This window comes from Manis pentadactyla, chromosome 3 (genome assembly GCF_030020395.1).
Source record: "Manis pentadactyla isolate mManPen7 chromosome 3, mManPen7.hap1, whole genome shotgun sequence".
In the NCBI taxonomy this organism is placed as follows: domain Eukaryota; kingdom Metazoa; phylum Chordata; class Mammalia; order Pholidota; family Manidae; genus Manis; species Manis pentadactyla.
The window spans coordinates 84,283,938-84,309,208 of record NC_080021.1 but is presented as its reverse complement, the minus strand read 5'-3'; positions in this window follow the sequence as shown (position 1 = coordinate 84,309,208).

Genomic DNA, 25,271 nt, shown 5'->3' with positions numbered 1-25,271 from the left:
TGGAAATGCTATTTTTGTGCATATGCACTTCAGACACTTTTTAAAAAAAATAACAGATTGATTTATGCAAAGGAAGTGAAGACATTTCAAATGTTCCGTTATCAATTTAACAAAACATGTATTTTTCACTAAGTTGAGAGGTATCGCCAGACATATTATGGCTGTTAAATGAGTTTATGATAATTCCTTGATTGAGCCAGTGGTAGCCACAGGGGTGGTGAGGGTGATCTTCAGAAAATGGTGTGAAGGATTGGTGTCATTCTCAACCCATAGGAACTGTGGTATTATGTTTCTTAAGTGTAATTTATTCCCACAGAAAGTTCCTTCTGACATTTTTTTCTACGTACACACACAAAATATGATAGAAAAACAAATTCAAATAAAACCCAACTTTTATAAAATGATTTATATGATGTGCGTGTATCAGCTTCTTCTGATTGAGCATTATAATATATTTTGCAGATGTAAAACATCTGTATTTCAGCAAAGCTAAATGACTTACTTAGGCTGGAGCAAGAACCCAGATTTCCCCATCTGATTCTTCCACTCAGTCACCACTAACCAGCCTACAACTAGAAAATAATGATAACTAGGAATTGGACTAAAGAGTTAAGAATCTACTATAAACAGAAGTAAAGGAAATGGAGGTATTCCTGGCAAAATAGATATTTTTTAAATTATATGGCTAAAAGTGTTCCAAGCATAATGTGTCATTGTATTTCCTGATAAATGATTCTTCCATAGGCAGAAACTGGTTTTTTTTAAAAAAAAAAAACTTAGATTATTTATTTTCATGAATATGCTGTAACAGAGCAATAAAGATAATTTGCAAATGTTTATACTCATTTAGTGCCAAGCACATTTTAAGTGTGTTTCATGAATTATCTCATTACATATCATAACAACCTCTGAAGGAATTACCATCACTGTGCCCACTTTCCAGATGATGTGAATGAGACTCAGAGGGTGCAGAGCTTGCCCAGAATCATGCTGTTACTAGGAGATATTAGCAGGATTTGAACCCAGGGACCGGCAGTCACAATGAGGTTCTGCACTCTGGACACCGGCCCTTGGCCTACCTCCTTGCACAGCCCCCCATCTCGCCCCTCCACCCCCACCACAGAGACAACCCTTCTCTGGCCTGAAGGACTGCACGCTTTCCCCAATGGCTCCCTGTCTCCAGGCGGCCAGTGTTGCACACCTGTGCAAACACTCCTCTCCACACCCAGCAGCATGACCATTTTCAAGGATAAACCCTAATGTGTTTTCCTCTCTCCTCAAAACTCTGCACTGGCTTCTTGTCACACTGAAAACCATGCCTCAGACCTCACGTTGGCCCAGAAGACCCCATGAGATCCAGCTCCTTCTCTATTTCCAACTTCATTTTCTGCTCCAATCATGCTGGACTTGCTGCCACTCCTTAAACAAGCCTTGTTTTCTCTTGGGGCTTTTGCACTTCCTAATCTCCCTGTCTGGAGCCCTGGTCTAGGGATATTCAATAGGATGTATTCCCTCACTTCATCTGGGTCACTGCTCATGACACCCTCTCATAGAAGCCTTTTTTTGCTGCCCTTCAGTAAACATGTAAAGTGCACCCCCACCTGCTTTTGTTTCTATCACTGAATTTACTGGTGCCCAATATTTTCTTATTGTTTGTATTCAATAGTTGTTGATTTATTATTTTACCATTAAAAAGTAAACCACATGATTGACTTTGGAAATATTTTGTTTGACTTTGTATAAATTAATGACCTAGTAAAGTTTAATGACAAGACATTGAACTTGTGTTTCTGCAGAATTATAACATCATTTTCACTTTGTGTCATTCATTATCCTGTATCCCCAAGAACTAAAAAAGTGCCTGGAAACAGCCTCAGTAAACATGGATTGAATGAACTGATGAATTAGAGTTAAAATATCCTTAAGTAGATACTAAGAAATTGTAATCACTTCCAGACTAAAAGACATAACATATGAAGGTCATTGATATATATTGCAATTTTCTTTCCAGGAAATTTGTGTGATGAACATCATATCACATTTTAATTGTCAAAAACATTCAAGAATCTAACCAAAGTAAATATCCCAAAAGAGGGGCAATGGCTTAAGACTGTACAACCTAGAGACCAGTTAGTGTTGGACTCCTCAACCAGACATTTTTCAATGTGATTAATGGTTGAAATTAATTAGCAAGTTTAAAAATTCTTACTAAACCAGCCTTTGGAGTGGCCTTTAGAGTCTCTAGGGCAATGGCTATGAAAGTATGGTGCTTGAGCCATTAGCCACAGACTCTTTCCATTTCCCTGCCACCCCAGCCTCAACTCAGGGCTGAGGATGGAAACAGGTGACTGCAATGTTTTCTTGACTTTGGAAATATTTTGTTTGACTTTGTATAAATTAATGACCTTGTAAAGTTTAATGACAAGACATTGAACTTGTGTTTCTGCAGAATTATAACATCATTTTCACTTGGGAGTTTAAGGCTAAAGAAAGATCTTTCCTTTATAAGGCCTTAGATGATATTTTTCACCCTAAATTTAAATATTGCACATTGTAATGTATTTAGTATGTAATATAGCCTACATGGGTGATATTTGTCCTCTAACACAAAGTTCCAGTGACAATCTCCTGTGGGAAACATCCTAGCAAGCATCCAATAGGATCCCTGTCTGCCAGTGCTCACTTTGATTTTTTTTCATTAAGCATCCCAACATGCAAAAATAGAAGAAAAATACTATTTATCATCAGAAAAACCAGTGTCAGAAAAACTGCTGTTCAGTTTCTAAAAGATAGAAAATAGTCTTAAATGTTTTGACAGAGAACAAAATTCACAAACAAATGGAGAATTTGTGAATAACAACAAAATTTGGAGAAATGTTACAACCCAAAAATGTTCACCAGCTGCTTAGAAATCAAAATTCTGGTGTTTCTTGTGGATCATGTAGTTCCCCAGCACAGTGACTACAAGAATCATTAGCAAATGGGAGTCTAAAAAGAGGTAGTGTGTTAGATAAGGTAGGCTACAGGGACAGTATCGGAAGGACTCCAGAACATATCATGCTGAGACATAATGGACATTTAGGTTTTACTCACAGTACAGGAAGAGTTCTTACCAACGGGCAGTTCACTGCCACATGATGCCTGAAGGGCTCAGGCTTCTTCTGTACTGAGCCCCACCATCCCTGAGAGCCTGGAGCCCCATCACTGGCATTCCAGTGGCCAGAGGAGAGCCTGCATTCTCATGCCCACTTCTGCAACCTCAGCCTGGGCTGGGCAATTTCTCTTTCTTTTGTTATCTCTTTCCACTGTTGAGAAATAGTCCCTGTACTGTGCTCCACAGCACAAAGGGCTGGTAAATGCAGTCCTTGGCTGGACAACCATGTCCTAGTGACCACCGTCTACCAAGGATGTGGAAAACAGCTTCTAGGGACCAAAGCCATCTCTGCCAAAGTCAGCAAACATATACACGAGTATTAATGGCCATCCGAATCTGAATGAAAGGAGTTATGTTTCTATGATGTAGGAGTGATCGCTAATTGTCCCTAAGTCAATTCTCCTCTTTTTCTACTATATCACAATCCCTGAACTGTAACCAAGTGGTTGGTCTCCCACACCGATGACCCATTTTCTAGCCCCCCTTACATTTAGCTGTGATCCTGCCCCACAGTTCTAGCCAAAGGGAGGACCACAAAGGTGGGGTTACTATTTCCAAGCCTTAAAGGGAGGAGAGATGCCCTCTCCTCCCACCTATTTCCCTTCCTACTAACTGGAATGTGACCTGGTGAGCCATCTGGAACTGTTTATGAGAGCAAAACCCTTGGTAGTATGGAGCAAAAATATTCAAGGGTCCCAGATTTTGATGACATACAGCCTACTTATGCCCAGACAGTTAAATGAGAGAGAAATACACTTCTATCTTGTTTAAGTCACTGTTTTTTATAAAACTCCATTCAAGATGCCAAACCTATAAGTACATATGGCAAACAATATGGAATTCTGTTCATCACCAGTTCAACATTTAAAATGTCATAAAAAGGGAACTCAGCCAAAGATAGAAAATATAAATGTATTGATTCCAGCTCTACAACATGAGTTGAACTAGATATCAATGGCCTTTTTTATGTGTGGCTACTGAAGTTGAGTAATAAAAACACATCATCACCATCCTTGCTCAAGGGCTAAATTCATCCTTATGATGTTTATGAAAAATATTCCTTGGTTTATTTAGACATTTGCCTGAAAATACTCTGAGGGGTTTCTCTGTACTCCTCTAGAATATAATGGTGTGGTATTTACCACGAGAAGGACATTTACCTCATCAGACCAACTCAGATTTCAGATGCCGTTCCACGTGCATTAACTATTCAGTCGTCACAGACAAATGTGTGCATACAGCCCAGGTTATCTTAGACCAGTGCTCAACACGACCTACATCAACAGTAAAGCTGCGACCAACACAGGTGCTCCACTTTGATTTGGGATTTGGGATTGCTGTAAGAGACGACAAGGACGGTTGCTACTCAGGGTTGTGGTTTAGGGTACCAGCAACAGATAAAGGGATGCCCAGTGATGGCCAAGAAGAGAATGTAAAGTGACGAGCCAAAGCAGACCCAGCTCAGAGGTAGGAGAGAAAAGCAGGGGGAGCTAAGGCCTAGCCAGCAGATGCTGTCAAGGAATCACTGTTGATTTTATGTATGATAATGGCACTGTAATTATCTAAGAAAATATCGTTTTCTTAAGATGCATACTGAAGCATATTGAATAAAAAGACATGATGCACGTTAAAAGTCTCCAGCATTAAATTAAAAGAAAGGAAACAGATGAAATAAATACAGCAAAATGTTTGTGGTTATGAAGCTGGGTGATGAGTATGTGAGCATTTATCATACAGTGCATATTTGAATTTTTTCAAAATAAAAAAATTATAAGGATAAAAAAGAATACCATGAAGAACTTGCAGAGCTGATTCTGCAAAACTCCCTTCAGTACTTTTGGGTCACTGGGCTCTGGGGGGCAGGACAGAGTTCTTGATTCTTGACCACCTACATCAGAGCTGCTCCACATTGGCCTCCTTTTTCTGATGGAAAGCCACCTACAGATTTCCATATGGGAAGGAAGGGGAGGAATCATACAACTGGTCCCACCCCCTTGCTCTTCCTTTTTGCCACTCTCAGATCATGAGCCCTCCCCTCCCAGAAGCCCACACTTTGAATCTCGTGGTATCAAATTCTATCACACACTACCTTCAATGCTGCTATTACCTACCAACTCCAAATTATTTCCCTTCTTGTCCAGATTTAACTCCGAGCTCACTGTCACCATGGCCCTCACACCACCACCCTGTCTTAATCTTTGGTAGTTTTACTGCATCTATAAATGCTTCCTGCCCCCCTGGCCCCTATTTCTCCAGTCTTCTCCTCCAAAGATCATGTTGTTCACTGTACTTGAAGAGCCCCCTCCCAGAGTCACAGCCAGCAGACTCCCCATAAGCCAATTCCATGAACAAGGCTCCTGCCGTCACCTACAATACTTCCCCCAGTCACCTTCCTGAACCCTGGCATGTCTTACCTTCTTCACTAACCTTCACCATCTTGATGTCTTCATTCTTTTTTCCTGATTTCAGTTCCAGTTGTTTTGATCTGCATCCCTTAGATATGCCCCCAACTCTTTTGCCTTCCCCTCACCTCATTGTACTTATTTGGCAAACCCATCTCAGTGAAATCCAGCCCTGTGCCGGCTTGGTCCCTGCATCTATGAAACTGAGCATGGCTGGAGAGCCACACAACCATGCCAACTCAGTCCCCATTGAGTTCAAGAACACAAATCTCAATCAGGGCCCCTGGCTGTAGGTAAACTACATTCTCATGGAGCATGCACTCTTCACACCCCTAGACCACCAGGAGCCCTCACTTCTAGTACCTCCTGCCCACCTCACTGTAGGTGATGATCTTACTTTCTAGTCACTGAGAAAATTCAAGCAATCCAAGGAGAACCTCCAGAGACTGTAAATTCAGGTCTACCCAGAACCTACGAATATGACCTTGTTTGGAAACAAGGTCTTTGCAGATGAAATCAAGATGAGATTGTATTGCATTAAGAATGTCCTTAAATCCAACATGACTAGTGTCCCCATTAAAGGAGACACACAGAGAGGATGTCATGTGACAATGGGGGCAGGGAATGAACTGATGCACATATGAGCCAACCAGCACCAAGAACTGGCAGCCACCACCAGAAGCTACGAGAGGTGTGGAGTAGACTCTCCTCGGAGCCTCCAGAGGGAGTCAGTCCCGCTGACCCCTTACAGTTAGAGTGTTCTGGTCCCTGGTGCTATAGGAAGATGCAATTCTGTTGCCCTCGGCCAGTTTGTGATACTGTATTTCAGGAGCTCCACAAAACACACAGAGCCGCTCACCACAACATCTCACCCACAAACCTTTCCTTCCCTCTTGTGAACATAAATAAGCCCTCCCGACTCTTGGTCAAAGCCAATCACACTTGTCACCTTGATCCTACCTGTCACTCAGAAACATCACTTCTGTCTCTCATCATCCATGTTGGCATTCAGTCTCTGGTGGGTCATTCCCAATGGCATATGCTGTTATTTCTCTCATCTCAAAACCAAAATAACAAAATCTTCACTTGAATCCACCTTCCCTACAATCCACCATCACTTTTATTTGCCCCCTTTTCAGTACAACTCCTCCAAATTGCTTGTTGGACCCCGTTTGACCTCCCCACCTTTCATACTCTCTCAGATGCACTCCCACCAGTTATTAGCCACTTATGAAACAGCTTTTGCCAAGACCACCAAGACCTCAATCTGCTTACCGTGACCGGCTCTCAGTCCTCACCCCTGTGGACCCATCAGCAGCACATGCGCAGCTACTGCCCCTCCTTCACATCACTCTTTTCGCTTGGCTCTCAGGACTACGCTGCCTCCCGTCCTTGCTGCAAACTGCTGCTCACCCTTCCCAGGGCTCTTGAGTTCCCTTCCCTGCTCTATACTTTCCTTGTATCTGTAGTTCTCAACAGCTTCCAAACTGCTGTCTGGTTTACTTATCTTCTATTTTTATTAACTATGCTGTTTCCCTGCACTGGACACTTGAGCCCCTTGAGGAAGGACCATTCCCTGTTTGCTTGTCATACAGGCTGGGCACCGAGCATGGACCTCAGTGCACAGGGAGCTTCCAGTTGACACTTGTGCTCCAGGAAGGTCTGTACAATGAGGCCCAAAAGGGCAGCTCCAGCCCTGATCTGGCTGTATCTGAGATTATATGACCTAATTCTAAGGTACTGCACAGATTGCCTATCCTCCCATAGTACCTCCATACACTTAACCTCCATTAATTTGAGCTGTAATGGGTTTAGGAATTTTATTCCTTATTAGGTACTGGAAATGCAGCTAAACTCTGTCGCCAATTAAATGTGGAATCATGTATCTGAACTGATAGTCCATCTGGGGTTCATAGTGATAGCTTCTTAGGACAATAGATATTTCTAAACAGGATGCCATTTACACGGGAAGGTGGGCTGAGGGAGGACAATCACCATGGCCAAAAACATATTTTGAATCTCCATTAAGACATAGGAAAAATAGGGTGATGAGGTCCACAGAGTGTTGCCATATACAACATGATTAAAATCTTTCAACTTAGAAAAAAATGAATTACCTAAACTGCATGCTGGCCATAGCCATTTATCCCTCCACTTATAACTCATTTATTGCAACACAACCTCGTGATTCTAGGTATATGCAGAGACTGATAAATCAGGATATTTAATTAGTTACTGTCCTAGGAGCTGAAATAGGCCAAACCGTGGGGAGGGGAAAATAAATGAAATCATCAGAGGACAAAAATTTCCTGTTGTGACTCATTAGGGAAATTGTACTTCAGGAAGAGCAATGAACTACTTATTGCTACAATGGCCATCAGTTCCTACAAAGAATGCCAATGCTAAACCGGGATCAAGGTGCATATGCATTGAGAATGACTTATTTTTTAATGCTCTCAAAGTGTTGTGTCATTTTCCTGGTTTAACCAGAAGGGCAGGCATTCATGTAAAAAAAGAGAAGCAGACCTTCAGGTGTGTATTAAATTTACACCCTTTTGCAAAGAACTTGTTAGTTCCAAACAACCTGAATATAACGCCTATTACAGCAGAAGGCTGTGAGCTTCGCTATCAACTAATGAGAAGAACAGACAATGGTCAGTCTGAAGGCATCATCAGTCAGTATTTTTCCCACTAAAGGATCTGTGGGAGATTTTTAAAAGAACTTTAAAATATATACATATTTTTTATTTATTTATTTATTATATAGAGAAACATATATTTCTAGGAGGTTCCTCTACTGTGTGTACATATATGTATCCTATCTGAGCATAGGTATTTCAAACATTGCAGAGAGTGAACCTCTTTTTCTGCCATAACTAGTTAACCTGAATACATTTAAACTATAATATAACTGAGTACTTGGAGAATTAAAATGCTATTGTCCCACTAATTTTTCAGGAAGACAATGTTGCTCAAATATTGAAAGTAGGGACCAGACATTCCTGCTTCGCTTCCTTGAAGTTAGTATCAAACACCGCAAAGACAAGCAGAACAGGCCTACGTGACATGAGTAAGATCCACAGGATGGTCAGGAACTGCTGCAAACCGTGCTCTGTGGGCTTTCCATCATGCTTTTGATTCGGTTGTAATTCTTGTCTTCCACATATTTTTCACATTAGAAACTTGACTTCAGATCAAATGTTGCCACACCAAATAATGCTACCTGCCCACTGTCCTTCAAAGAAGAAGTAAATCTATTTCTAAGACCTAAATGGATATGAGCTTACACTAAAAAGGAACGGCTCCCTAAGCAGCCCTGAGTAGAATGTTGCATTGATCCACAGAGAAAGAACACATCTGCCTCCCCTCCCTAACTCTCCTCATTCATTCTTTCCATCTGTATCCAGGCACTAGAGGGGAATCCCAGTTCAGAGTCAGAAATACCTCCCCATGTGATACACCATCCAAAGTCAGCCAGAAGAACCTGACATGCCATCATCCATTGACTTAAAAATATACTGACTACCTGCTGCAGGCCTGGTGTTATGTTAGGAACTGGGATAAAGCAGGACATGAGATAAATGTGGTTCTCAGGATTTACAACTCAATGGGGAATAAACTTAAATCAATATCTATGGGCTGAATGAGTGAATCAATGCAATTTAAGCGTGCGATGAGTGTTATGAAAAGAAAGTGCAGGCTGGGGGGAAGGGTTTTGTGAGTGCTCAGCACCACTCTTAACAGTGCCCATCACCTCTGGAATTTTCTCCCAATCACATATTGAGCAAATGTTTAGAGAAGAAGCAGATTGTGAGTGTGGTTGACACTGGAGGTGGCTTAAGAAGTCACATGGAATTCACTGCTCCCCAATTTTTCTGCTATCTGAGGTCTAATTGTCTTGATCCAGCAACTCAAGAATGCTCAGTAGGGCAGAAAAGGAGAGAAGCTACCCAATTTGCCCATGGATTAGGGATGAGTACACATCACCTAACTGTGAAACCCTATATGTAGCTCTTACCCATGGATAGAAATCACCACTCCTGCCATAAGCTCTTATCAGATGACCCCAGGCCTCCTGTGTCCCACGTGGAGCACAGAGTGAACTTGTGTAGCCCCTTAGCTCCTCACTGTTCTGTTCTGTGCAGTTTTGCCTCCCAAACCAGACAGAGACTCCTTGAAGGGAAGGAACTTAATGTTCACCACTTATGTCCCAGGACTTATCAAATACTTCACAAGTCCTACAAAAGTTTACAAACTGATTCGTTCCCCTCAAAATAGCCTCTTATACAACTTCTCTAGTACCTACTATATGTTCTTAGCTGGCCATAATGTCTTGTGCCATCCCCCCAAAGCAAAGATTCTTGGATTCATCTCATAACTACAACATAATAAGTCATTCTGTTAATAATTATCATACTCTGCTGGGCAGATTGTACCAGATTCTGGAATGTGATCAATTAATATTGAGCACTGAGTGTTATTAGTATGTGTTCTTGCTAATCAGGACTAGCATTCTCCCATCTGAGGCCAACCTGTAAGAATTTTCTTAAATCTTTCTTTAACTGCATTCCAAACTGGGAATACTATATTCGAAGCACATTACAAACAATCCAAATCGGTTGTGTGTCTTAAAGCGCTCATTAATCCTGTCTTCTTCATGAAATTTAAAAGAATATGATACTATGAACATACTAGGTTAGCCTAGAGAGCTATTCATTGTATTCTTTTCTTAAGACAAAAAAAAATTAGGATTTGCAACAGGCATCTCCCATAAAACTTTGGATGTTTCCTAGGGCATTGTGATTAAATAGTAGTCAGAGAGTCCAATTCTGGATTTGTTTGTTGTTTCTTTCTTTCAAAGCCTAAAACCTTCTGGCACCCAAATCTGGCAGAGCAGTCCATCCATTTAAAGCCCTCTATCAGATTACCAGGACCGTGTGATATCGTCCACAAAGCTGGATAACATTTACAGCAGTTTGTATCCAGTACAAAGCTTCTCATAAACAAATAGGGCTGGAGGCATATTTGGATGGCAGAGGGCAGCCTCCTGCTCCTTTCTTACTAGAAGGTGGCCCTGGTTTAGTACAGATATGGTTTACTGGCAAAAAAAAAAAAAAAAAAAGGAGGAAAAATAAAAACATTCTGTTATCATCTAGTTAAGTGGTGGGATGTTCATACATGAAGCATGAAGCTCAAGGAAACATTTTAGCTTAATCTTGAAGGCAAGTGATTTACTTTGTAGTGTTTCAAAACATTTTATTTTTTTATTTTTATTTTTTGTATGGCAGAACAGCTTGCATGCTCGGAATCACTGAGACACAAAACATCTTGTCCAAAACACACTAAGAAGAGAAAGAACACAGAGGAAAGGAAAGAAAAGCAGTAGGGGCACTTTCCACATGAAGCGAGAGTGATAGGACCAGCGAGAAGCAGGAGGGAGAGCAGCCCTCCAGAGAGATGTATTACACCATCTTTTAGAGATGTGAAGCAGGAATGTACTGCAGGAAAGAAAAGTTCCAGGTTCTCAGGCCCTGGGACACATGCTAGGACATGGATGTTCTGTGACTGAGCTGCCCGCTTCTGAGGACAAGGCACGGACAGCAGATATGTGCTTGTGCTTGTCTGATAACACTAAGTACACGCTTTCCAACAGACCCTTCTATTGAAAAGCCCGCTTTCTCTCCCTCTACCCTACACCAGAGCAGACACTGAACCTCTTATATTTTAAAACTCAAAGGATGAGGAAGCTCAAAGGGAGATTTCCATGTCAGGGCTTAGCCTTCAAGTCAACTTTACTATGTTAGAACATAGACAGGCAGGAGCAGGTCTGTATGTGCCCTCTGTTAGCCATTCAGAGAAGAGCACCTTCTGCCATTCCTGGCTCTTTTCCTTGCTCTTTCTCCAGGAGGAATACACAGAAAGAAATATTTTAAAAGTTAACCCCTGTGTTCTGCTAAATATATAACCAATAGATAAAAAGACCTAGAGAAACATAGATGGCAGTTCTCACCTTAATGATTCAGCTTTTAAACACTATTTAGATCAGAAATGTGACTTTATACCATACTCAGAGCACACATAACACATTTCATCCTCAGAATACATCAAGTCCACAAATCAGGGTTGGAATTTCAGAAACATAAAGTGAGATAGTAAAGTTGAAAACTGCATGGGAGGCATAATTCCTACTGGGGAATTAATATCCCCCTATGAATACCTTTTTTAGAAATCAGAGTGAAGTCTTGATTTTAGCAGCAGAATCTCTAAGTGCCTCCTGGATGTTATGACCATTATTTCTAATGTAACAATTATAGACAACTCTAGGAGAAAGGCAGTCGAGGAGTTCCCCGATCTGGCTCCAAGCCCCCTTCCAACTCCCTCTCCTACCAACTCCCCTGACTTCATTCCTTCTTCCCCACATCACCATCCTCCCAACACACAGTCACATTCACACCTCGACACTCCCTGATCAGGCTGTGTGCTCTCTCTCATAGCCACACACCTTAATTCAAGTTGTTGCTTGCATCTATAGTGCCCCTAATTAATACTGCGTCTTCACTGGAGGCTTCTCAATGATGGCTTTCCCAAAATTTAATTTTAATTGCTTCATTTTAGTTTTACACATGCATATCCTTCTTCCAAAATGTCTTAGTTTCTACCATGCACCTTAGTTTTGTGTGTGTGTGTGTGTGTGTGTGTGTCTATCATCATCACTAGATCCCTTGAAAATGGAAATCATAACACAAGCCACTTTGAACATCTTCAGTGCTATAAGTATAGCAGAATATCAGTCAATACACTTGGAATTATTGGAGGATGGGAAAGAAATTGCACTTACAGTTAGTTAATTCATTTGAAGAGAAACATCAGGTGACTAGTACTAAGCCCTTCCATTGACTAGCACTTTCACGGTAAGGATTTCATTTAATCTCTCCAGTAGCCCTCTTCCCTCTTTATGATAAAACAGTGAGGATCAGAGAGTTGGCTGTAGAATAACTGACTAGGACTTTGATCGGCCAGACTAAACTGCAGAGACAGGCTATCAATGAAGTTGGCAGCAGTGAACTGGTTTTCTCATAAATTCCCATTATCGTAAGAAACCCACAGGGAACTGCTGCTGCTCTGTGGTTGATACACAAACCCCGCTACCAAGAGGGGGTGGCAGGCCTCACTGCCAACTACAAATAAAAGATCTAAGGCTGAATCCCCAGGCCTCCAGCTCCACCTCAGTCCCACTCAGCCATTTTCTCCTGCCCCGCTGATCTCTCAGCAAACAAATGGAGAAAACCTGGTTCACATGTTAGAATTCTGCCTCCCCAAAGCTGTGCGGTGGAGCAGACCTGGAATTTGCTATCTGAATTTATTCCCATGAAGACAACAGCAGTTTCACAGCTGGAAGCATTCCAGGGGAGGGGAGGGGCCCTGTCCTGGCTGCTGCAGGATGACTCCTGTACCTGATTAAGAGTCATGGATGCATCAGCCCTGCCCTGGGAAAGGACCCTCCCGAATGTCATGTCCCATTCTGTGGGGCGCCTCCTCGTGCAGCCTCTTGAACCAGCAGTATATGCCTGGGACTTGATCATGGAGAACGAATCCCAAGCATAAGTAAAGAGACCCAAACATTAGTCACCTTTGTCACAGCAAAACTGTAGGTAATGGGAATTTCCATCCAACAATGGGGGATTGGTTAAGTAGCACTAGACAAAATATCACACTGTCACTGAAAATTACTGTTGTAAAACCTGCTCAGTGACACAGTAGAATATATATTATACAGAGTTGAAAAAAATTAAAAAGCAAGAAACACAGTTATGTATAATATGTTCAATGGCACTATTGTATGGACCGATTTAAAGTCCAGGAAACAATCACAATGTCCCCAGATGACAACATATACTCTCATATACCATCCTACATATTTTCTCTTCCTGAAATCCACAAAAAGCTAGGAAAAAAATGTTTCAGTTATCCAACTAGTACAATTAAAATAACTTTTTCTAAATGGGAACACTGGGACAAATACAGCCAATAAAAACAAAAAGATTCAGTTAAAGTCTGTCACCATCATTCCAGAAGAAGTTATAATATTAGGGTTACAGATAACTTTCCTTTCCTCATTCACTCCCTCCTACCTTTTTTCTTTTCCTTCTATTTCTAAACTGAGAATGTCAGAGATTTTGAAAACTCAACTGACAGTAAGTAGAGTGGAAAACTTAACCTAGATCACTCAGCCAACTTATCCTCAGCAACTTTCCTCTTCTTCTGTGTCTCTGAGAGTTCCAATGGGAAGCTATGTTTATGTAGGATCTTAATAGTAGCTTGTCAGTTAGTTGTCTGCTCTGCTAGAGCATTGCCTCAGGTTTGGGTTAAACTTAACTAGAAGTCATTATCTCCAGTACCCTGGGCAATGTGATGTCATACTTTTAAATTGTTTGTCTTCTGCTTTATTTTGGATTCCTCTCCCTAAGCGGCTGTTCTGTTCTGACAGGTTATGCCTATTTTGTGGAGAAGACTGCTTCTTCACAGAAAGAAAATTTCATTTCATTGCCCTCACAATCCACTCCTTTTTAAGGATATACAAAAGGCTGATTTTTCTCAGGGCTAGGGTTGAAATAGGGATAAAAATTGTATGTTCCTAGCAGAGGAAAGCAGAGGCATATTTACACAGACTTGCCTGCCAGAGATATTTAGGTAGATAGTTTGACAACCTAAGATATTTTACATAATGTTAAAGAAAAAAGGAGAAAGAGAAGAACACAGGTTGGTGAACACAGGTACCTTCTAAAGCTTTCAATAAAAGTGGCATTACCTGTGACTAACTAACTTGCTGGTTTTAATCAGCCTAATCAATGCTGACATCACTCATTTACTTCCTTGACCCACGATCATCGGCCGTTCCCCCACGTCAGGCACTGTCCGAGAGTGTGTAACAGTGACAACACTAGTACAGACTCTGCCTTCAAGGGGAGAATATTCTGGTGGTGGAGAAAGAGGAATGACCCAAAATAAATCAAATCAGTACAAGTATGGTCTGTCCTGCTCTGACACCATTTTGAACACGAGTGTTCCATGTAATCAATGTGATCCAATTTGATCCAATGTGATCAATATACTAGTGAGCAATTTGAGCATCAGGAACATAAGGCAAATTTTGTTTTGCTTATGTGCCATATAATGTGAGAGAAATGCTGGGTGAACACAGAAAAACTGCACACAGCTGAGCCAGGCCAACTAGGAAAATGCAGGTGCACACTCTCACCGCTTCAGTATCTACCCACCTCAGCTCCCCACAGTATTAGGAGCCACCCGCCCACAACTAACGTGACAACTATCCTTCCCCATCAGCAGCCTCCTTCCACACTAGACCATAATGTGCAAGCACAGGCCTGCAACTCCACTGCCAAACCTCAGACCCTGGCAGGGAAAGTGCCAACAGGATTGCAGTATTTCACCATTTAACACACTTGAGTGTGTATTAGCATTTTTATTATGTGTCTATCTTTCTTTTTCACCTATCACTGATAAAGTGTTGAGTATTGTGCTCCAACCCCTTCTCCCATAAGCCTGTGGTGGTATTTATCAGGTGATTTTATTGGGTGATTTTGCATAATGTGTTATGACATCACTACCTGCAGGGGTCAGTGTTTTGGAGGAAAGGTGTGCAGAGTAAGATGGAGGAGAGAGAGCAGGGAGATCTGCACAGACAGCAAGTCAGGGAGGGCCTCTCTCAAAAGGTGACTTTGAACACAAACCTGATATGAAGGAGCCATCAGAGTGCTTGGTGTCTGAGAGAAGTTGGAGGAAAGGGCAGAGACAGAGGTCAGAGAAGGTGTGGGGCTGGAAGACCAGGGTTCCCACTGGAGACATACAGTAGGAAGAAGCTGGGAAGTGGTGTTGGGATGGAGATTTGGCCAGGCCTGGTGTGAGGCCTCAGCTAAGGTATGACCCGGACTCCAGAGGAGCGAGAAGCACTCCCGGCTGTAAGCAAGGGAGCAGCAAGGCAGCCCTCCTTTGAGGGGCACTCTGCAGGTGTGAGGAGGCTGCACTGACAGGAAGAGAGAGTGGATCAGTGCAGTGGCGAAATGGGCAGGATACGGTTTTCTGAATAATGGGACATCACGGTGCTGCAAAAAGAGAAATTGAGGCTTCAGGCATGAACTAGCCCATCATCTCTGGCGATGTCAACACACACCCTTGCAAACCCTGCTGCCATCAGGGTCCTCCGGAAGGTGCTAAGCGCTTGCTGTGTGCTCCACGTACACCGAGTCCTTCCATGGCAGGCACAGAGAGGGGAAGGTGCTTGAGTGGTGCATCTACAAAGTGGCAGAGTGGAAATGAAGAGCTGCTGCTCCCAGAGAGCCTGACTGTCTGCCGCTGATGAGTAAGTGCACACTCAGAGCAAGGAGGCCACCTGGAAAAGCTATCAAAGTGCTCTGTACTGGCCTTCCTGTGGAGTGGTAATACTCAGACACAGTTTTTACCACCTTCCTCTCTTGTCCAAACAGAATGTTCTCTTCTGGTTGACTACAGACAGGTACTGATTGACAAGTGTGCCATTCTAGGGAAAAAAAGAGTTGATGGCTCTAAAGTGTGCCCATTTCCCCCTGCAAGCATGATGCTTTACAGAGAAGTTAGGATGAAAAAGCAGGTGTGGCCTGGGCTTGGACATCCAGCCTATTTCTCCAGGCTGACACAGCTTCAAGGTGAAACATCCCCCTTCATGTGTATCTCCAAGCCCATTAGGCAAACATTTACTTTGTGCTGTTCTAAAATCTGACCTATCAATCTGTTAGGGGGAAAAGCAAAGCAGCCAGTAGGTAAATCTCCCTTAGAAAGTCCAAAGTGCACTATTTACATGCACGATGCTCTACCTTTCAAGGCAAAAAAGGGGGCCTCCCTCCCATGAGTCAGTGTATCAGGTGCATTTAGATCTTTGTTAAAGGGAAGAACAAAAAATAATCAGAAAATCTTTCAAAACAGTATCTCTAAAGAGAGAAACTGTAAAAGTAGTAGTGATATGTGTAATTTTGACATTTGAGGTGAATGTACCATCCCCACCAATCTGCTTGCTGTCAAGCACTCTATTTGAGGGACAATGACCTGGCAACAAAGAGAAATGTTGGGCAGTAGGTGGGCCCAACTAGGGAGTATGAGACCCTGAGGACAGCAGCTGAATAATGGCTGCAGACACGAGCCTTTCCCAACACACATGCCCACTGGGCCCACGCCACAGCGAACAGCGGCACGGAGTGCTACAGAAGGAAGGCTACCCACTAAACAGGGCAAGCATGGCCTAGCCCATCTGTCATAAACATTAGGTCCAAAGGCCACAGGTGCAGACAGCACTAAAAAGTAGAAATTACACTCGGGCACAGGCCACTTGATAGAACAGGAAGAAGCAAAATCTAGGATTGGTTTCCAATCAGTAAATGGGCTAACAACAGTCTATTCATCTTTAGCACCTGTTGTTTCTTCCTCTCTCTGGTTCACCATGAACAAAACAGTTTTATTTATAAAAGATGCTGTGTGTACCCAGGACCAGCCTCTTGCCTATTGTGAACTAAGCAAAGTTTGTCTTTGCTGCCCTCCCTGGCCAGCTGGCCCATGCTGCTTCCTTTCTCTCCCAGCAGGTGTGAGGGACTCTTCCTGCAGCCAAAATCCCCCCTCAGAGCCTTCTCTCATGCTCCTGATTTCAAAAATTTACTTTAACACCTAGAATGCAAATCATCATGCTAAACAAGAGGCAAGGGGTTGAATGAGCTGCAACACACAGCCATTGTCCACATCACCAACCTGCAAGTGAGGGAGGCAGTAGGCACAGGTAAGCAAAGTATACACATTTTTAGTTGTGGTCTAACAGAAGTGCAATAAAATGGCTGTAAAACCATGGAGGAAGGACCATCAATTCCAAATGGTGAAATTTGAAAAGCCCTAGGGGAGCAGTAGAATGTGAACTATAGCTTGAAGAATGGGAAGGACTCGGGAAGGACTGCAACTGGCAGAAAGGAGGATGAGCATCCAGGGAAGGAGGGTTGAAGCAAAGCTATGAAATTGGGAGCTGTAAGCAGTGACAGGAAGGCAGCAGACTATATGTTGTTTTTGAATTCTGGATCCATGAAAGACTAGCTGTTTGAACTCGAAAAATTAATTAACTAACCTTGATTTCCTCAGCTAAAAATTAACATGCACTCAACACACATACACACATTGGTTGAGGGTCTTATATGGCCCAGGCTCTGTGATTGGTGTTAAGGGTACTACTGAACTGAGAATATCTACCTCAGAGAGTTTCTGTTTGGATTAAAGAACATGAATGTGAGGGCCTTAGCACAATACCCAGCAAGGAATAGTTTCAACAAATAGCTGATGATGCCTGTGGAGATTGTGGTAGTTGTGATGGTGGTGGAAGTGGTTAAGTGGGTGGTGGTGGTGGTGGTAGTGAGGATGGTGGAGAAGGTGGGGTGCAGATGGGGTAAAGGTGGTGGTGGTGGTAAGGAAGGTGGTTCTAAGGATGATGATGGTGATGAAAGTGAGGTAGAGATGGGGTGGAGGTGGTGGAGGAAATGGTAGAGGTGGAGGAGGTGGTGGAGGTGGAGTTGGTGGTGGTGGAAGAGATGGAGGAGGTGAAAGTGGTGGAGTTGGTGGTGGTGGTGGAGTTGGTGGTGGTGGTGGACGAGGTGGAGGAGGTGCAGGTTGAGGAGATGGGGAGGTGGAGGTGATGGAGGAGGTAGGGGGGGAGGTGGGGATGTAGAGGTGGTGGAGGTGGTGGAGGAGGTGGAGGAGATGATGGAGGTGGAAGAGGTGGAGGTGATGGAGAAGGTGGAGGTGGAGGAGGTGGAGGAGGTGCTGTGATTATGGTAATGGGTGAGGGAAAGGTACTGGCAGGGATGAGGGCTTCACTTTCCTGAGAAAGTAGACCCTGTGGTAGGCTAGCAAGAGAGATGCCTCCTCGGAGTCTAAGAATAAATAGGATATTGCCTTAATAGGGAGGAAACAATTCTAATGGGGAATTCTAAGTTAATGGCTTTAACATGACAGACTAAAATCTGATGTTGGAACGGACTATGGGTGGGCAAAGTTCTGAGCTGGCAACAGGCCCTGCCAGGAACCGTGAAACCCCACTTTCTATCCACTTCCAAGGCCAGCTCTCTGTGCCACTTACGCATTCAGAACACCTGACTAATTGCCATGGGGCCGGCAGATGTTAGGAACAGCACACCTTCTCTGCGGCGTTTGGGAAGTGTGGCCAGTGCTGCCCAGGGCTGGGACGGTTATGTCAGAATCTGTGCCAGAGGTGCATCATGCAGGATTGCATGCCGTCCCGAACACATTGCCTCAAATGCATTTCAATTAGTAAATCCTATTTTCTATCAACTTACCACATGAAACTGGAAATGTTTTTCCTCTAGAAAAAAAAAATTACTTCAAGAAAAACAAAATCACACCCAAGAGAGCACTAATTTTACATATTTAAGGGAAAAGCAAAAATCTCATAAAACCATTAATGATATTCTTGTCTAACGCACCCTCCACATGCACTTGCAGCTGTCTCCCCACTCCAGAGGCCACAGGCTATTGCAAATGATCTAAGTCAGTTCCCCTTGTATCATTTTCCTGCTCACAAATCTTGAGTGTCCTGAGTGCCCAGTGTGTCTCTCCCATGGCATCCAAGGCCCCGCCTGCCTGTCTCGGCCAGAGAGCGCCGCAGTCACGCTAGATACCTGGGCTGTGTCTGGTCGTCCTCCCTTATTCCCCCAAAGCCACTCAGTGCTTTTGGTCCATCTGACCTACCCTATTGTCCTTTGCAGGTGACCCGGTTTGGGGTCTTGCTACAAACAGTCCTTCCCTCCTCCACTCTCCTTACAATAAAAAAGAAATGCCTTTAGAAAACCTTCCAACAATTGGGATGGGCATGGGTAGGAGTAAGGCTCAAACACACAGAAGAATGTGTCTAAGATCCTTCTGGTCAGAGCTCTCTCCAGAAGCCACATCCCATGGGAAGCCCAAAGCCTGTGCGGTCTACCCAGGCCCAGCCCCTTCAACCTGCTCTATCCTTCACTTCTTCACTGCTCAGAGGCTTTTTAAGTTGAATTCCTACACCCATACAGCTCTGCAGGACCTCAGGGAGCTCCCTGAGGCCCACCTTCTTCAAGTGGCGGGGACAGGGAAGTCAGAGGACTGCACTCCCACCTCAGGAGGCTACTTTCACAGAAAACTCCCTGGGGCATTTAATGCATTGGCCAGGCTGTGTCCCATCTCCTCTGGCTCTGGACATGCCCAGCCTTGCCTCCATCCTTCCAGAAAATATTACCATCATCTTCCACTCCTCATTAGGAATACTCATACCAGTAGGGTCATTCTTGGTTGAAAATAGCTACAATTGGTTTCCATGTACCCAAGTTTTGTTTTCCTAGAGAAGCAAAATAGAGTAGTGGTGAAGAGCATAGATTCAGTGTTGAATGTCCATCCACCATGCCACTCACTGGCTTTGGAACATCAGTCTAGTTGCTGAACCTGCCTGTACCTTGTTTCCTTGTATGTGAAGTTGAGAGAGCAGGAGCAGCCTTCCGGAGCTGGGTGGGTTAAGCCAGGGCTACTGGCTGGGACCAGGAACCCTCTCAGAGATGGTCTACCACCAGCTCTGACACTACGGCTTCAAGGCTATTCACGATTAAAGGCCTGGGAAGACCTAGGGAGGGTCCTGGTTATAAGGTATGTACACTTGTGGTTTTATGTTTTTGTAAACGTAGCTATATGTGCTTGTTAAATTTGAAAAAATAAGATAGCTGAGCCATCACTGACACCCTGGTCTTTCCATCTTAACTTCAACTTCTACTCTGCCTCACACCCCCTCGAAGGAGAGTTTTTATTTTGTTATCATGTTTTTTATGTCCAAGAGTGCCTTTGTTCTACGAATGTCTTGTTCATGATTGTTTCTCTTTGAAAATATGAATAATAATCCACTTATTTGGAAGTTCTCTTCCTCTATGTTATTGCCATTTCCTCCGAGTCTCTGACTCCACTTGCTGGTTCTGCTTAGAGGCCTGCCTCATCCCCAGGCTCTGAGCTGGCTGGGAAGTGAGAGTGAGGACCAGGGGCCCATGGGGCTCAAGCGTGTGAGGAGGCCTGTCCACTGAGAGCTGCACGGGCAGCTGTCCTCTGCTGGCCATACCTTCAGGGTCTTTCTTCTCTGACTGGTCCAAGTTCCAGGGAAAATTTTCCTAATTTTCAGTATGTGAAAGGCCTGACAGCTAGTGCTGGGGAGACAGCTAGTGATGGGAGTATCAGCCTCCAGAAAGCAAATCTTCACTGATCCACTTGATTTGATCATGTATAAACTCAGCAGTAACTTGGGCCCTTGGCAGAGAGATCTTGTGTTCCCAACACCAGGAAATAAATGTCCAGGAGGGTCAGCCCCAGGCTGCACAGCATGGAGGGGAGACCAGACTGTCACTCAGTTTGCTGGATCTAAACCAGGCCCCTTACTTCACCTGCCCTCCGTCACTCTCCACCACTAAATAAGCAGCTACTCCCAATTTCTGAGCCTATAAATGAGATTAGCTCTCAACCTTTCACCTAATGGTTTAGTCTAGCTTTTGGAGAAGCCCATTACATCACTTACTTCTCATCCATGTCCTAGCTTCCAAATTTTAAAAATACTCTTTATAATTTCTGTGGAATTTGGGAGGAAGTACACATAGATGTATGTGTGCAGCCTGCCAACTTGGCCCAGAACCCCTCCAGAATGGATTTCAGGGACAGCACATCTCCATAGTACCTGCCATGTTCTTCCTCCCCACTTCCTCCTGCCCCATCTTGCTCTCTCTCCTTCTCTCATTTTGTAATGCTTTGCTTGGTTGCCATGGTGTTTCCTTTCATTGTATGTTTATTTAACTATATGGGGTTTTTTTGAGCCCTTTTGTCTTCTTAAGATAGTTTGGATGAATTCTATTTCATGCACCATATGTCCACAATATCTACCTACACCCGTTTAGCTGCTTCCCAGAGCTTAGTTTTGAGAATTGGTGATTACCTATTCTAGTACTTTGACTCCGCAGCATTAGGAAACGGTTGGAGGGGCCAGTCCCCTAGGGCTTGGGTACATGTGGCTGGTGGTCTGCCTGTAACAATCAGTGCCCTGAATCAGTGTCCCATGTATGTCCTGAGTGGTAGAGGATGTCTTCTCCTGGTTCAGTGGAGCCACAAGATACACAGTCCCCTGCAGGCCTTCACTTACTCCATTTCAGGCTTCTCCCCAGGACCTTCCTCATCAGTGGGAAATTAAGACAAGAAAATGTGTGACGGAGGTGCTAAATTATTAGGGAAAGGGACTTCACCTGGAATCTTCCTGCCCTTTATCCCTAGGGCCTCTTGCTACCTAAATTGTGTCTTCTTGTCACCTGTCTTCCAATCTGCTAAATCTCTATTATTTGATAAGACAGAGATTAGCTTTGCATGATTCTAATCTTTCTGCCTTCCCTCTCTTTCTTTCAGCCTAGAGAAATCACTGAAGTTCAGTTCTCAGGAGCTCTCCACATCTTTCCTTCACATGTATATGCCCATTGAGTCTTCTCCCCATGCAGGGCTGTGATAATAAGATGTGTCAGGTTTTCATTCACTACCTCACCTTGATCAAATGTCAGGAGGAGGAGGAGTCTTTGTCTCTTTCTCCAGTTTCTACTTGCCAAGTTTAAAAGTCATGGCACAATGTTTATAGGATTTCTTCTTGTTTTTTTTTGTTTTTCTTTTTAGTTTTTGTGCTTTTTATACTTCATTCTATTATCTTACTGTGAACAGCCCCAATGCTATTTTAAAGATTAAGTTTTAATATTTTCTTCCTGAAAATATGCCACATGGTTTTTGCTTCTCAATTTTCTCATCTATAAAATGTGGATGTGCCAGCATCTACCTAATGGAGATACTTTGAAGATCTAATGAGATAAGTATTGTAAACACTGTGCTTGGTCCTAGACAAATAGCAAAATTACACACTAGGCTAGAGGCTAAAAGTAGAGATACTGTGTCTCTCTAGACTAATAGTAAGTCAATAATAGAGCTCAAAAAAGTTAAGTACTACCATCTGGCAACCATCATAGTAGTAATTCATACAGGCAAGAATCACCAGTAGATTCCAACTAGTGAGATAAACATCAGATAAGAAACAGAATCTTTATAGTCTCAAAATATCTCCCCAAGTGGTATTAATACCTCAAAAGGGGAAAACAGTAAATTTGCCATGAACAACTTTGACAGATACCACCTTTCCCAAGTGAACAAAAAAGTAATGAAGCAAATCGATAGTCATGCCTCCTGACGTCGTACACTGAGAGCACGTCACTTCTGGGGTGTTCCTGCCAAAAATGGATAATTTGAATCAAATCGAGAGGAAACATGAGATAAACCCAAACTGCGGTGCACATCAATACAGAAAGAGAGAGGGAGAGAAAGCAAATTTGGTCAAATGGTAACAGTTGAGAAATCTTGGTGAAGGGCATTCGGGGATTCTTTAGATTCACAACTTTTGTACTTAGCAACTTTTTCTGCATTTGAAGTTATTTCAAAATAAAAAGTTTTGAGATGTCCATCCTAAAGCATAACCTCTTTAGAGACAGAGACATTTCTGAAGCAGCAGTGAGGAGAGCTATGGTTTGGGATTTCACTCCCAATTCCAGCACTTACTAGTTTCATGACTTTGAAAAGTTTCCTCACTTTTCTGAAAGTCTCCACGCCATAATGGAGGTAAAATGTACAACCTCCAAGGGCACTGGAGAGAATTAAATGAAACAACACATTCAACTGAGCCCAACGCCTCACAAGTAAAAGCACTCACATATTTACTTAAAGAATGAAGGCTTGGTACCTCAGAAATGGAAGGTGTGTGGCATCCACAATTGTGCCCAGCAGCAAATATTCCTACCACTCCTCTGGTTGCCTAACACCCTAACATTTAAAAGACAAGGACCAGGTAATGGGAGGGATGCAGAGGCAAAGAGGATGAAAAAGGTGTGACCCCCTAACTCATCATTCTGGTTATGTGATCTAATCATAGCAAAAATTACTGAGCAGACCTGTGGGAAAAGATGGTAAGCAAAGTCCATTTATTTCCACTCTCTGCCCCTCTTAACATTTGGAGAACTTTAAAACTAACTCATTCTTTGATATTTCTATCACTCTTCTATATTTCTATTGAGATATGAATATCAACTTAGGCTTAATTTTTAACCAAAGCCTTACTTAAGAACAAAACAAAACTCTAAAAACCCTACTGACATGCTTTCATGTTCAGACTCTTTTCTATAAGATATAAAGTATAAATACTTCCTTCTTTTAAGTTCCTTCAGGATCTTTCAAGTACTCAAAACAACAGGCAACCCATAACAGTCATGGATTCCATCCCATCACTGTTTTAACCAGTTGATATCCTATTGCAGAGGACCATGATTATGTTTATGCCTTTTGAACAGGCTGATGGAAAAAAGAAACATTTGTTTAAAGTTCCCATCAATGAATGCAGAGCTTAGACTAGTCTTTAGCTTATACAAACGTTATGCTTATTAATTCAGAATATTCATTCAGTTGCTGAAATATAATGACAACATTGCACAGTGAGAGACTGATTCTCTATTATACATATTAGCTTTGCACAAAAATCCTTTGATTCAGGAATGCCCATCCCAGTGGGAGGATTCATCTACCTCTTTGGATCTTGTAAACTGTGATTCAGGTACCAGACTATATATCATCAATGTTCCTCAAAGCACAGATAGATTAAAAATTATCAAAATAAAGCCATTCTGATTAAGAACTCTCCAGCTGGATTTCAGCTTAAGAAATAAACTGCTAAAACTGCCTATGTGCAGTCCAGTCCACGCCAACACCCACAGCATCCTTCTTAATTAAAAGCCAGTGATATGACTCATGCCAACTGTCTCATTGATCCTGCTATATTCCTATTTTGGTCAGAGTTCTCTTAGGGGGATTTAAACTTTTATAGATACAAATTGCAAATATTTATTCAAATTGATTACTATTATTTCACACCCCAAAAACTACCTGTCCTGCTATAAAATTACATTTATCTACATTAATTTTAAGAAGCCAAGGATTATTCAAAGTGATAATCACAGCGGTAAATGTAGCTGGTAAAAGGACTGGTAGCTAAAGCAAATATATATATATTTTTAATATATATATAATTTTTATAGGCCCCAAACAAGTATATTTTTTAAAACCTGCTTACTTAGACATATTTCAATGGGATGTTGTTCATGTTCCAGTGAGTGTATCAAACAGAACAAAATAAAACACAGGAAGAAAGGAATGGTGAGGGGTGGGGGAGGGATGGTAAACTCTGCTTCTACGGCTGGATGTAAATGACAGGTGATTAACTGTGTCAGCTCTCTAGACTTGCAGTTCAGTGTGGAGCTGATAGGGAGACTTCTGCAGAAGACCACACTTAGACAGCAACCTGTTCCCATTTAAAGAGCTCCGCTAACGGGATTTACAGACCATATATTATATTGGCTTATTTGTCAATTAATCCAGTCATTAGTCCTTCCATTGTGAGGACAAGAGCCCTGGTAAAGGAAAAAAGAAAACATACGATGGTCTAGCTGCACTGACCTTCTTGATGAGGTGAAATTTTTATTTGAAGCAAAAGAGCATGTAATCAATGTTACACAAAAGAACTTTTTGCAGGCCACAGGGGCAGTGAT